Source organism: Panulirus ornatus, chromosome 70 (genome assembly GCF_036320965.1).
Source record: "Panulirus ornatus isolate Po-2019 chromosome 70, ASM3632096v1, whole genome shotgun sequence".
Taxonomy (NCBI): domain Eukaryota; kingdom Metazoa; phylum Arthropoda; class Malacostraca; order Decapoda; family Palinuridae; genus Panulirus; species Panulirus ornatus.
The window spans coordinates 2,265,677-2,276,863 of record NC_092293.1 but is presented as its reverse complement, the minus strand read 5'-3'; the positions used below and the strand labels follow the sequence as shown (position 1 = coordinate 2,276,863).

The 11,187-nt window shown below is 38.8% G+C and overlaps 2 non-coding genes across 2 annotated transcripts; one reads left to right on the top strand and one right to left on the bottom strand.

The window, feature by feature from the left end:
- Positions 1-2,052: 2,052 nt before the first annotated feature.
- On the bottom strand, positions 2,053-2,143 carry TRNAY-GUA (transfer RNA tyrosine (anticodon GUA)). Its single transcript is given in 2 exon segments — positions 2,053-2,088; positions 2,107-2,143. It is a non-coding gene; the product is annotated as a tRNA-Tyr (tRNA).
- Positions 2,144-3,957: 1,814 nt separating this feature from the next.
- Positions 3,958-4,030, top strand: TRNAM-CAU (transfer RNA methionine (anticodon CAU)). Its single transcript has one exon. It is a non-coding gene; the product is annotated as a tRNA-Met (tRNA).
- The last annotated feature ends 7,157 nt before the right edge of the window (positions 4,031-11,187 follow it).

Here is an 11,187-nt window from a genome sequence, read left to right as displayed (position 1 = left end):
GGTATTAGGTTATTCTGATGGACTTCTGTGTGGTATTAGGTTATTCTGATGGACTACTGTGTGGTATTAGGTTATTCTGATGGACTACTGTGTGGTATTAGGTCATTCTGATGGACTACTGTGTGGTATTAGGTTATTCTTTTGGACTTCTGTGTGGTATTAGGTTATTCTGATGGACTACTGTGTGGTATTAGGTTATTCTGATGGACTACTGTGTGGTATTAGGTTATTCTGATGGACTACTGTGTGGTATTAGGTTATTCTGATGGACTACTGTGTGGTATTAGGTCATTCTGATGGACTACTGTGTGGTATTAGGTTATTCTTTTGGACTTCTGTGTGGTATTAGGTTATTCTGATGGACTACTGTGTGGTATTAGGTTATTCTGATGGACTACTGTGTGGTATTAGGTCATTCTGATGGACTACTGTGTGGTATTAGGTTATTCTCTTGGACTTCTGTGTAGTATTAGGTCATTCTGATGGACTTCTGTATAGTATTAGGTTATTCATTTGGACTTCTGTGTGGTGTTGAATCTTTCTAGAGAGCACAGAAATTCACTTCTGCGTGTATTACAAAAGTTACCACAAATTAAAACACAACGTAAAGCAAACGAATAGTATCAGTAAAATTTTGGTATGACAGAAAACTTACCTTGGAGCCAACAAACATATGGCAGTGTTAACTAACCATTTCAGTAATATGAATACATCCGTTGTACATTTGCCACATGCATAGTAATAGTGTATGTGGTCTTAGAATTATCTTTAACACCTGAAGAAGATGGTAAAGTTGTTTTGGGTGGTGGATGCAACTTACGTTGACGACCTTAATGACCCTGGCGGTTGATAGACCTTAATGACCTTCGCAGTTGATAGACCTAAAGTCCAGACAACCAACCAACCTTTGGGCTGAATTCCAGGCAGCGGCTTATGAATATCTTGTTTTAGCCTCCAACTTCATGTCATCGCTCTACCAAAAAGGCGTGAAGGGATATTTATCTGTATTCATGGAAATGCTCTTCTAGTGATAAGCCAAAAGAGCGAGCCAGAATTTTAACTTCCCCTGACGTATAATGGAGGATTTTAAAGTGTGCGGTAGTAAAAGCAAAGAGGTCTTTTCTGAGAGAGGTTGTCTCGGTACATTCTCAGACAATTTTCAGGTACAGATTGAAAACAATTTTGTTTGAAATATTACCACTATGATTCAGGATTATTTAGCAAGTGGCAGGGAAGGGGGGTGATTAGTTATAATTTCATTACATATTCAATAAGAATTGATATAACTTTTATTAGATTACTAATATATGTCGACCTTCTCCAGAACAATGAAAGTGGCAACTAGATCATAAATCAGTGCTGTGTGGTGCACTAGCTAGGAGGCGTGGCCCTAACCCGCGAGACCGAGGAAGAATATATGATTACATTTGGCTTGTGGACATTTTGTGATGGCAGGGAGATACAAAGTACCACGTGTAAACTGACAACCTACACTTATGTCAAATGAATATCTGATTAGCTACCTTCAATCAACTATTTTGTCAAAGTGTTTTCTCTTTCATAGTCCGGCATTACTCTCTTTATTGTATGATTGTAATATGTGATGATGTGATTATTTCACGAAAGTGCACTTGGGAGCTTATCATGTTTCATTTCCCCGTGGACTCATATATATATATATACATATATATATATATATATATATATATATATATATATATATATATATATATATATATATATATATAGAGAGAGAGAGAGAGAGAGAGAGAGAGAGAGAGAGAGAGAGTCACTGAAGCTTATCGTTAAGGTTTGTCACGTGATTTTCACATTTTTCCCACTTTCTGTTGTGTAGAATGTGAAATTTATTCATCTTTATATGTGTATACTGATAGTGCTTTTGTATTAACTGTAGCCAAAAAGTTTTGCCAAAGTTGAAGGTTAAGGGATAATGGAGGATCCTGAGAGTCGTTAGCAGTAATAGGAACGTGCACATAACCTCACAGAAAATTAATCCTTGGCTGTGACAACAGTTGTGTCATGAATAGTGTATCCTTCCAGCCGGATTCGAACCAGCGACCTAAGGATGTCTGTTTAAGATTCCAACTACAGTCCACCGCTCTACCAACTGAGATATCGAAGGATGAGGAAAGTAGGACAGTTTGCACGAAAATAGTTTGGAAACTGTCGATCTTGTGTTGCTGAGTCAGGAGTAGTGGGAGGATTGTGAAGGTGCCGGGTGGCTTGTAATGGAGGAATTATCGTGTGTGGTGCTTCTTGTGTTTTGCTTTATGAGAGTTTCACACGTCAACTCCTTTATTTATTTACTTTGATATTTCGTATTTCTGTCCTGAGGTATAACACTTCAGTTCATGGACTCCCACCTCGAGAGGCAAAAATCTTGCCCTACTCGCTTCTTTTTCGCCAACGTCTTCACAAGTCTAAATCTAGTCCCATCCTTAACACCAGAATGACACATGTATTATCTATTCAGTTCCAAAGCCAAGCAGTCTGATAGGCCTTTATGACTGGTGTATATGTGTATTTCTCCCTGCTATTCTGCTGTGGTTTTAATTCATCTGAGGTTATCAGGTCTAATCTGCATATTTCTGACGTCTAGAACAACACAGTGAAGTGCCTAATGTAACGGTGATGTGAAATGACACTGGATTTTGTTGGTGTATTCCAGCCTCCATGACACACTGTCGGGCTGGATACACATCTATGAATGGCACTGTCTTGTCTCCTTTGGCTTATATATTTCTTTGTACAGTTTGTTGTAAAGTTGAGGGCGTGTGGAGTCGAGCGGTATGATTCGTCTACAAATTATCTACTGGCAAGATTTTTTTTCCCAGTCGTAGTCGTGTTTGTCTTAAAAAGAAATTGCCTGAGCTTCAAGTTGTCATATCTATACCAAAATATCTGATATATATATATATTATGCATATTCGCCATTTCTTTCATTAACGAGGTAGCATTAAGAACAGAGGACTGGGCCTTAGAGGGAATATCCTCACTTGGCCACAGGGTCAATTAACCTCTCTACCTAGACTTTGCGGTCTGTCACAATGCCTTTTTAAAACGTCTTTTAAGTCCCCAAATATAGTGATTCCCTGCTGGCGTTTTCCGTCTTTAACTTCAAGGTTGAGATGTTTGAAGGAAATACTGTTTGTTGTCTGTGAGGAAAATTGGAGGCAGGAATCATTGTAACTACAGTTGAACACCGTGATCTAGTGACCATCGTAACGTTGAATGGCAGAATATTGAACATAATGGACAGCAATATCTGGCCCGATGGCTGTGGTTCAGTATTTGATGACCAATTAACTCACCTACATACATACACCTGCGTTTGTCTTAGTCACGTACTTGTGTATGATTGATGATATATACATGGCTCACCAGTGAGACCTTCACCAAGTGGCTCAGGGTGGCTACTGTGTGTATATATGACACATTACCTAATATCACGTTCAAACTTCGGATACTATTCAAGGTGTTATCATTATCATCATTATTATTATTACTATTGTCATTAGTAGTAGTAGTAGTAGTAGTAGTAGTAGTAGTAGTAATAGTGATAGTATTAGTCATATTACTAGTTGTAATAGTTGTAATAGTTGTAGTACTAACAATAATGATAATATTATCATTATTATTACTAGTAGTAGTAGTAGTAGTAGTAGTAGTAGTAGTAGTAGTAGTAATAGTGGTAGTATTAGTAATAGTTGTTATAGTGGTAATACTAACAATACTAGCAATATTTCTAGAACACAGTGCTACATATTACTTGTATATCTGTTCAGATGTTTCACACAATCTTTTTAATGGTACGACCGCGCAGGCTCCTGCCGTTACTTGGAAATACTTTTGTTTTAGAAGTGTTTTATAAATGGGATGAAGTGGTTGTGTGGTCACGCTTGGAAAAGAATGAACGTAAATTGTAATGTGTTTGTAGCCTCGATGGCGCAGTAGGCAGCGCGTGAGTCTCATAATCTCAAGGTCGTGAGTTCGATCCTCACTCGGGGCAGAAATTTTGTCCTACACATTTAACGCTGGATGAGGTGTAAGGTATTTGATCGAAGACTTGGAGTTTGAAAAGTATGCAAGCTAGATTTTAATGTCTGTACATAATGGCATGAGGAATAATAATGACTCCAGTTAACTTCATATGATATTTAGGATTTTGTGAAATGCTCCTGCAAAGTAAATGAATGTGTGCAAATGTTTCTGTTTCTACCTTGATCCATATTAGCAGTTGTCTGGGTTCGACGGTAACTTGCTTTCTTAAGAAGCTCAGCACTTGTTTGTATGTGTGAAGGACAAGTTTTCCTTTCTACCGTCGATGGTTAGACATTAATTCCAATCATATATACTCAGACATAACAGTAAATGAAACGAGGGTTGGACCAGCTTGCTTATCGGGAAAATAGGGAATAATTTCCCTTCGTGCCCCCTTCCATAGCTCAGTTGGTAGAGCGGTGGACAGTAGTGGTTAACGAAAGCAGAAATCCACAGGTCGCTGGTTTGAATCCGACTCGAAGAAGAACTCTTTTATCCACATGGTTAACGAAATCAGGAATCCATAGGTCACTAGTTCTAATCAGACTCGAAGTAGAACTCTTTTATCCACATAAATCCAGCAGGACTCACTTGCCGCACATTATTCAGACTTTTGTGACTATAAAGTACATGCTGTGTATATGACAAATGCACCTTTGACAATATATGTGTGTGTGGTCTTATGTGTTGAATTCTCAGACGATGTTGTACATTTGTCTGGAGTACTTATATATTTGTCTTTACCACTCATAGACATGTAATTAAAGGTGGGAGGAATCCAAAATGTAGATCAGTATACATTATCACACAAGCCCAAGACTCCTTGTAAGGGAGACCCTGCGGGTTGAAGACTGCGCGCCAGGCTGGGCCAGGGATTGATAGACTCACATGAAGCGAGAAGGTCGTGAACGAGGCTGTACCTTGTGCCGTCTATTGACGATGATACATGCTCGCATAAGATGGCATTTCATACGTTCTGTACCCACTTACCAGTGAAGAATGGCTCGTCTTCATGTGGGCTTTTGTCCTTCACTGAAGCTTTCCACAGTATATATATATATATATATATATATATATATATATATATATATATATATATATATATATATATATATATATATATATACAGGGTGTTAAAAAACGATAGGTACAAAATTTGACAGTAGACAGGGACACCCAAAGCAAACACTTTTTCAAGAAAACCAAAAATTGCAAAAATAGTTTTCGAGATACTGAGCTTTAAAGTTTTAACTTGACACTTATTCACAAGCATTTTCGTTTCTAACAGATGATATAGTGAAAAATGAAACAAATATTGTGTAAACAGATGTATCATCGATCACAATCTACAATAGCTATTCGAAGTGTCTGCCTTCTGCTTCAATGCAGACCTGACACCTCCTCTGAAAGGACTGCTGGACACGAGACAACATTCTTGGCTCTTCTGCAATGTCACCTGCGGTGACCGCTATTCTTGCGACAAGATCCATCTCAGACTCCACAGATGTTTCGTATACCAATGTTTTCATGTGGCCCCAGAGAAAGAAATGCAAAGGACTCAAGTCTGGAGATCTTGCAGGCCATGCCACTGGACCATTGCGCCCTATCCACTTGTTTGGAAACATGTCGTTAAGGTATTGGCGAGCATTTCTCTCATTATGGGCAGGAACTCCGTCGTGCTGGAATCACATGTGACGGCGTATACCTAGAGGTGTAACTTGCAGCAGTATAGGCAATACGTCCCTTAGGAAAGTTACATACTGTGGTCCATTTAGAGGGGCCATATCTGATGTCAGCCATTTCTTGATTGGACAAATGTGTCATGTTGTCACCACGACGTGCAACGGTGAACTAATTCGTAAACACCGAGTGTTGCCACACCTTAATCAACCGAGTGTTGCCAGATTGTAAGCTAATATTACATTTAAAGTTTACAGTTCACACATACCAAAGTTAGAACTATAAAGCTCAGTTTCTCGAAAACTAACTAGTTTTGCAAGTTTTGGTATTCTTGAAAAAGTGTTTGCTTTGGGTGTCTCTGTCTACTGTCAAATTTTGTACCTATCGTTTTTTAACACCCTGTATATATATATATATATATATATATATATATATATATATATATATATATATATATATATATATATATATATATATATATATATATATATTCTTTTTTTTTTTTTTTTTTTTATACCTCGTCGCTGTCTCCCGCGTTTGCGAGGTAGCGCAAGGAAACAGACGAAAGAAATGGCCCAACCCCCCCCCATACACATGTACATACACACGTCCACACACGCAAATATACATACCTACACAGCTTTCCATGGTTTACCCCGGACGCTTCACATGCCTTGATTCAATCCACTGACAGCACGTCAACCCCTGTATACCACATCGCTCCAATTCACTCTATTCCTTGCCCTCCTTTCACCCTCCTGCATGTTCAGGCCCCGATCACACAAAATCCTTTTCACTCCATCTTTCCACCTCCAATTTGGTCTCCCTCTTCTCCTCGTTCCCTCCACCTCCGACACATATATCCTCTTGGTCAATCTTTCCTCACTCATTCTCTCCATGTGCCCAAACCATTTCAAAACACCCTCTTCTGCTCTCTCAACCACGCTCTTTTTATTTCCACACATCTCTCTTACCCTTACGTTACTTACTCGATCAAACCACCTCACACCACATATTGTCCTCAAACATCTCATTTCCAGCACATCCATCCTCCTGCGAACAACTCTATCCATAGCCCACGCCTCGCAACCATACAACATTGTTGGAACCACTATTCCTTCAAACATACCCATTTTTGCTTTCCGGGATAATGTTCTCGACTTCCACACATTTTTCAAGGCTCCCAAAATTTTCGCCCCCTCCCCCACCCTATGATCCACTTCCGCTTCCATGGTTCCATCCGCTGCAAGATCCACTCCCAGATATCTAAAACACTTCACTTCCTCCAGTTTTTCTCCATTCAAACTCACCTCCCAATTGACTTGACCCTCAACCCTACTGTACCTAATAACCTTGCTCTTATTCACATTTACTCTTAACTTTCTTCTTCCACACACTTTACCAAACTCCGTCACCAGCTTCTGCAGTTTCTCACATGAATCCGCCACCAGCGCTGTATCATCAGCGAACAGCAACTGACTCACTTCCCAAGCTCTCTCATCCCCAACAGACTTCATACTTGCCCCTCTTTCCAAGACTCTTGCATTTACCTCCCTAACAACCCCATCCATAAACAAATTAAACAACCATGGAGACATCACACACCCCTGCCGCAAACCTACATTCACTGAGAACCAATCACTTTCCTCTCTTCCTACACGTACACATGCCTTACATCCTCGATAAAAACCTTTCACTGCTTCTAACAACTTGCCTCCCACACCATATATTCTTAATACCTTCCACAGAGCATCTCTATCAACTCTATCATATGCCTTCTCCAGATCCATAAATGCTACATACAAATCCATTTGCTTTTCTAAGTATTTCTCACATACATTCTTCAAAGCAAACACCTGATCCACACATCCTTTACCACTTCTGAAACCATATATATATATATACATATATATATATATATATATATATATATATATATATATATATATATATATATATATATATATATATATATATATATATATATATATTATATCTTATTCATTATACTTTGTCGCTGTCTTATGCGTTAGAGAGGTAGCGCAAGGAAACAGACGAAAGTATGTCTAAACCCACCCACATACACATGTATATACATACACGCCTACACACGCACATATACATACGTATACATTTCAATGTATACTTACATATACATACACAGACAAATACATATATACGCATGAACATATTCATACTTGTTGCCCTCAGCCATTCCTGCCACACATGAAATGGTACCACCCCTCCCCCAGCACACACGCGATGTAGCGCTAGGAAAAGACAACAAAGGCCACATTCGTTCACATTCAGTCTCTGGCTGCCATGTGTAATGCACCGAAACCACAGCTCCCTTTTCACATCTAGGCCCCACAAAACTTTCCATGGTTTAACCCAGATGCTTCACATGTCCTGGTTCAATCCACTGACAGCACGTCGACCCCGGTATGTCATATCATTCCAATTCACTCTATTCCTTGCACGATTTTCACCTTCCTGCATATTCAGGCTCCGACCGCTCAATTTTTTTTCCTCCATACTTCCATATCCAATTTTATCTCCCACTTCTCATCGCTCCCTCTACCTCTGACATATATATTCTCTTTGTCAATCTTTCCTCACTCGTTCTCTCCATGTGACCAAACCATTTCAATACAACCTCTTCTGCTCTCTCAACCACATTCTTTATATTACCACTCATCTCTCTTACCCTTTCATTATTTAATCGATCAAACCACCTCACACCACAAATTGTCATCAAACATCTCACTTCCAACGCATCCACCCTCCTCCGCATAACCATATCTATAGCCCATGCCTCGCAACCATATAACATTGGTGGAACCACTATTCCTTCAAACATACCTATATTTTCTCTCCGAGATGATGTTCTCGACTTCCATACATTCTTCAACACTCCCAGAACCTTCGCCTCCTCCCCAACCCTTTGACTCACTTCAGCTTCAATGGTTCCATCAGCTGCCAAATCCATTCTCAGATATCTAAAACATTTCACTTCCTGCAGTCTCTTTCCATTCAAACATACCTCCCTCAACCCTACTGTACCTAATAACCTTGTTCTTATTCACATTTACTCTCAGCTTTCTTCCTTCACACACTTTACCAAACCCAGTCATCAGCTTCTGCAGTTTCTCATATGAATCAGCCACCAGCGCTGTATCATCAAGCGAACAACAACTGACTCACTTCCCAAGCTATCTCATCCCCAACAAACTGCATACTTGCCCCTCTTTCCAAAACTCTTGCATTCACCTCCCTAACAACCCTATCCATAAACAAATTAAACAACCATGGAGACATCACACACCCCTGCTGCAAACCTACATTCGCTGAGAACCATTCAATTTTCTTTCTTCCTACATGCCTTACATTCTCGACAAAAACTTTCACTGCTTCTAGCAACTTGCCTCCCACACCATATATTCTTAATACTTTCCACAGAGCATCTCTATCAACTCATTCACATGCCTCCTCCAGATCCATAAATTCTATATATAAATCCATTTGTTTTTCTAAGTATTTCTCACAAACATCCTTCAAAGCAAACACCTAATCCACACATCCTCTACCACTTTAGAAACCACACTGCTCTTCCCCAGTCTGATGCTCTGTGCATGCCTTCACCCTCTCAATCAATACCCTCCCATATAATTTACCAGGAATACTCAATAAACTTATAACTCTGTAATTTAAGCACTCACCTTTCTCCCCTTTGCCTTTGTAAAATGGCACTATGCATGCATCCCGCCAATCCTGACTCTTCACCATGAGCCATGCATATATTGAATATCCTCACCTACCAGTCAACAACACAGTCACCCCCTTTTTTAATAGATTCCATTGCAATACTATCCAAACTCGCCGCCTTGCCAGCTTTCATCTGCCGCAAAGCTTTCGCTACCTCTTCTCTGTTTACCAAACCATTCTCCCTGACCCTCTCACTTCTCACATCACCTTGACCAAAGCACCCTATATCTGCCACTCTATCATCAAACACATTCAACAAACCTTCAAAATACTCATTCCATCTCTTATCACCAATACTTGTTATTATCTCCCCATTAGCCCCCTTCACTGATTATCCCATTTGTTCTCTTGTCTTACGCACTTTATTTCCCTCCTTCCAAAACATATTCTTATTCTCCCTGAAATTTGATGATACTCTCTCACCTAAACTCTCATTTACCCTCTTTTTCACCTCTTGCATCTTTCCCTTGACCTCCTGGCCAGGTGAGGGTATTCCCTCAAAGGCCCACTCCTCTGTTCTTAACGCTACCTCGCTAATGCGGGAAATGGCGAATAGTTTGAAAGAAATATTTATATATATATATATATATATATATATATATATATATATATATATATATATATATATATATATATATATATATATATATATATATATATATATATATATATATATATATATATATATATATATATATATATATATATATATTCCTATCAGTCCACGGGGAAAATGAAACACGAAAAGTTCCCAAGTGCACTTTCGTGTAATAATCACATCATCATGGGAGACACAAGAGAGAAATATAACAGTCAGTTGATATACATCGAAGAGACGAAGGTAGGACGCCATTTGGTAAACATGTTTACCAAATGGCGTCCTACCTTCGTCTCTTCGATGTATATCAACTGACTGTTATATTTCTCTCTTGTGTCTCCCCTGATGATGTGATTATTACACGAAAGTGCACTTGGGAACTTTTCGTGTTTCATTTTCCCCGTGGACTCATGAGAATATATATATATATATATATATATATATATATATATATATATATATATATATATATATATATATATATATATATATATATATATATTATCCCTGGGGATAGGGGATTAAGAATACTTCCCACGTATTCCCTGCGTGTCGTAGAAGGCGACTAAAAGGGGAGGGAGCGGGGGGCTGGAGATCCTCCCCTCTCGTTTTTTTTTTTTTTTTTTTTTTCCAAAAGAAGGAACAGAGAATTGGGCCAGGTGAGGGTATTCCCTCAAAGGCCCAGTCCTCTGTTCTTAATGCTACCTCGCTAACGCGGGAAATGGCGAATAGTTTAAAAGAAAAAAAGATATATATATATATATATATATATATATATATATATATATATATATATATATATATATATATATATATATATATATATATATATTTTTTTTTTTTTTTTTTTTTTTTTTTTATACTTTGTCGCTGTCTCCCGCGTTTGCGAGGTAGCGCAAGGAAACAGACGAAAGAAATGGCCCAACCCCCCCCATACACATGTACATACACACGTCCACACACGCAAATATACATACCTACACAGCTTTCCTTGGTTTACCCCGGACGCTTCACATGCCTTGATTCAATCCACTGACAGCACGTCAACCCCTGTATACCACATCGCTCCAATTCCCTCTATT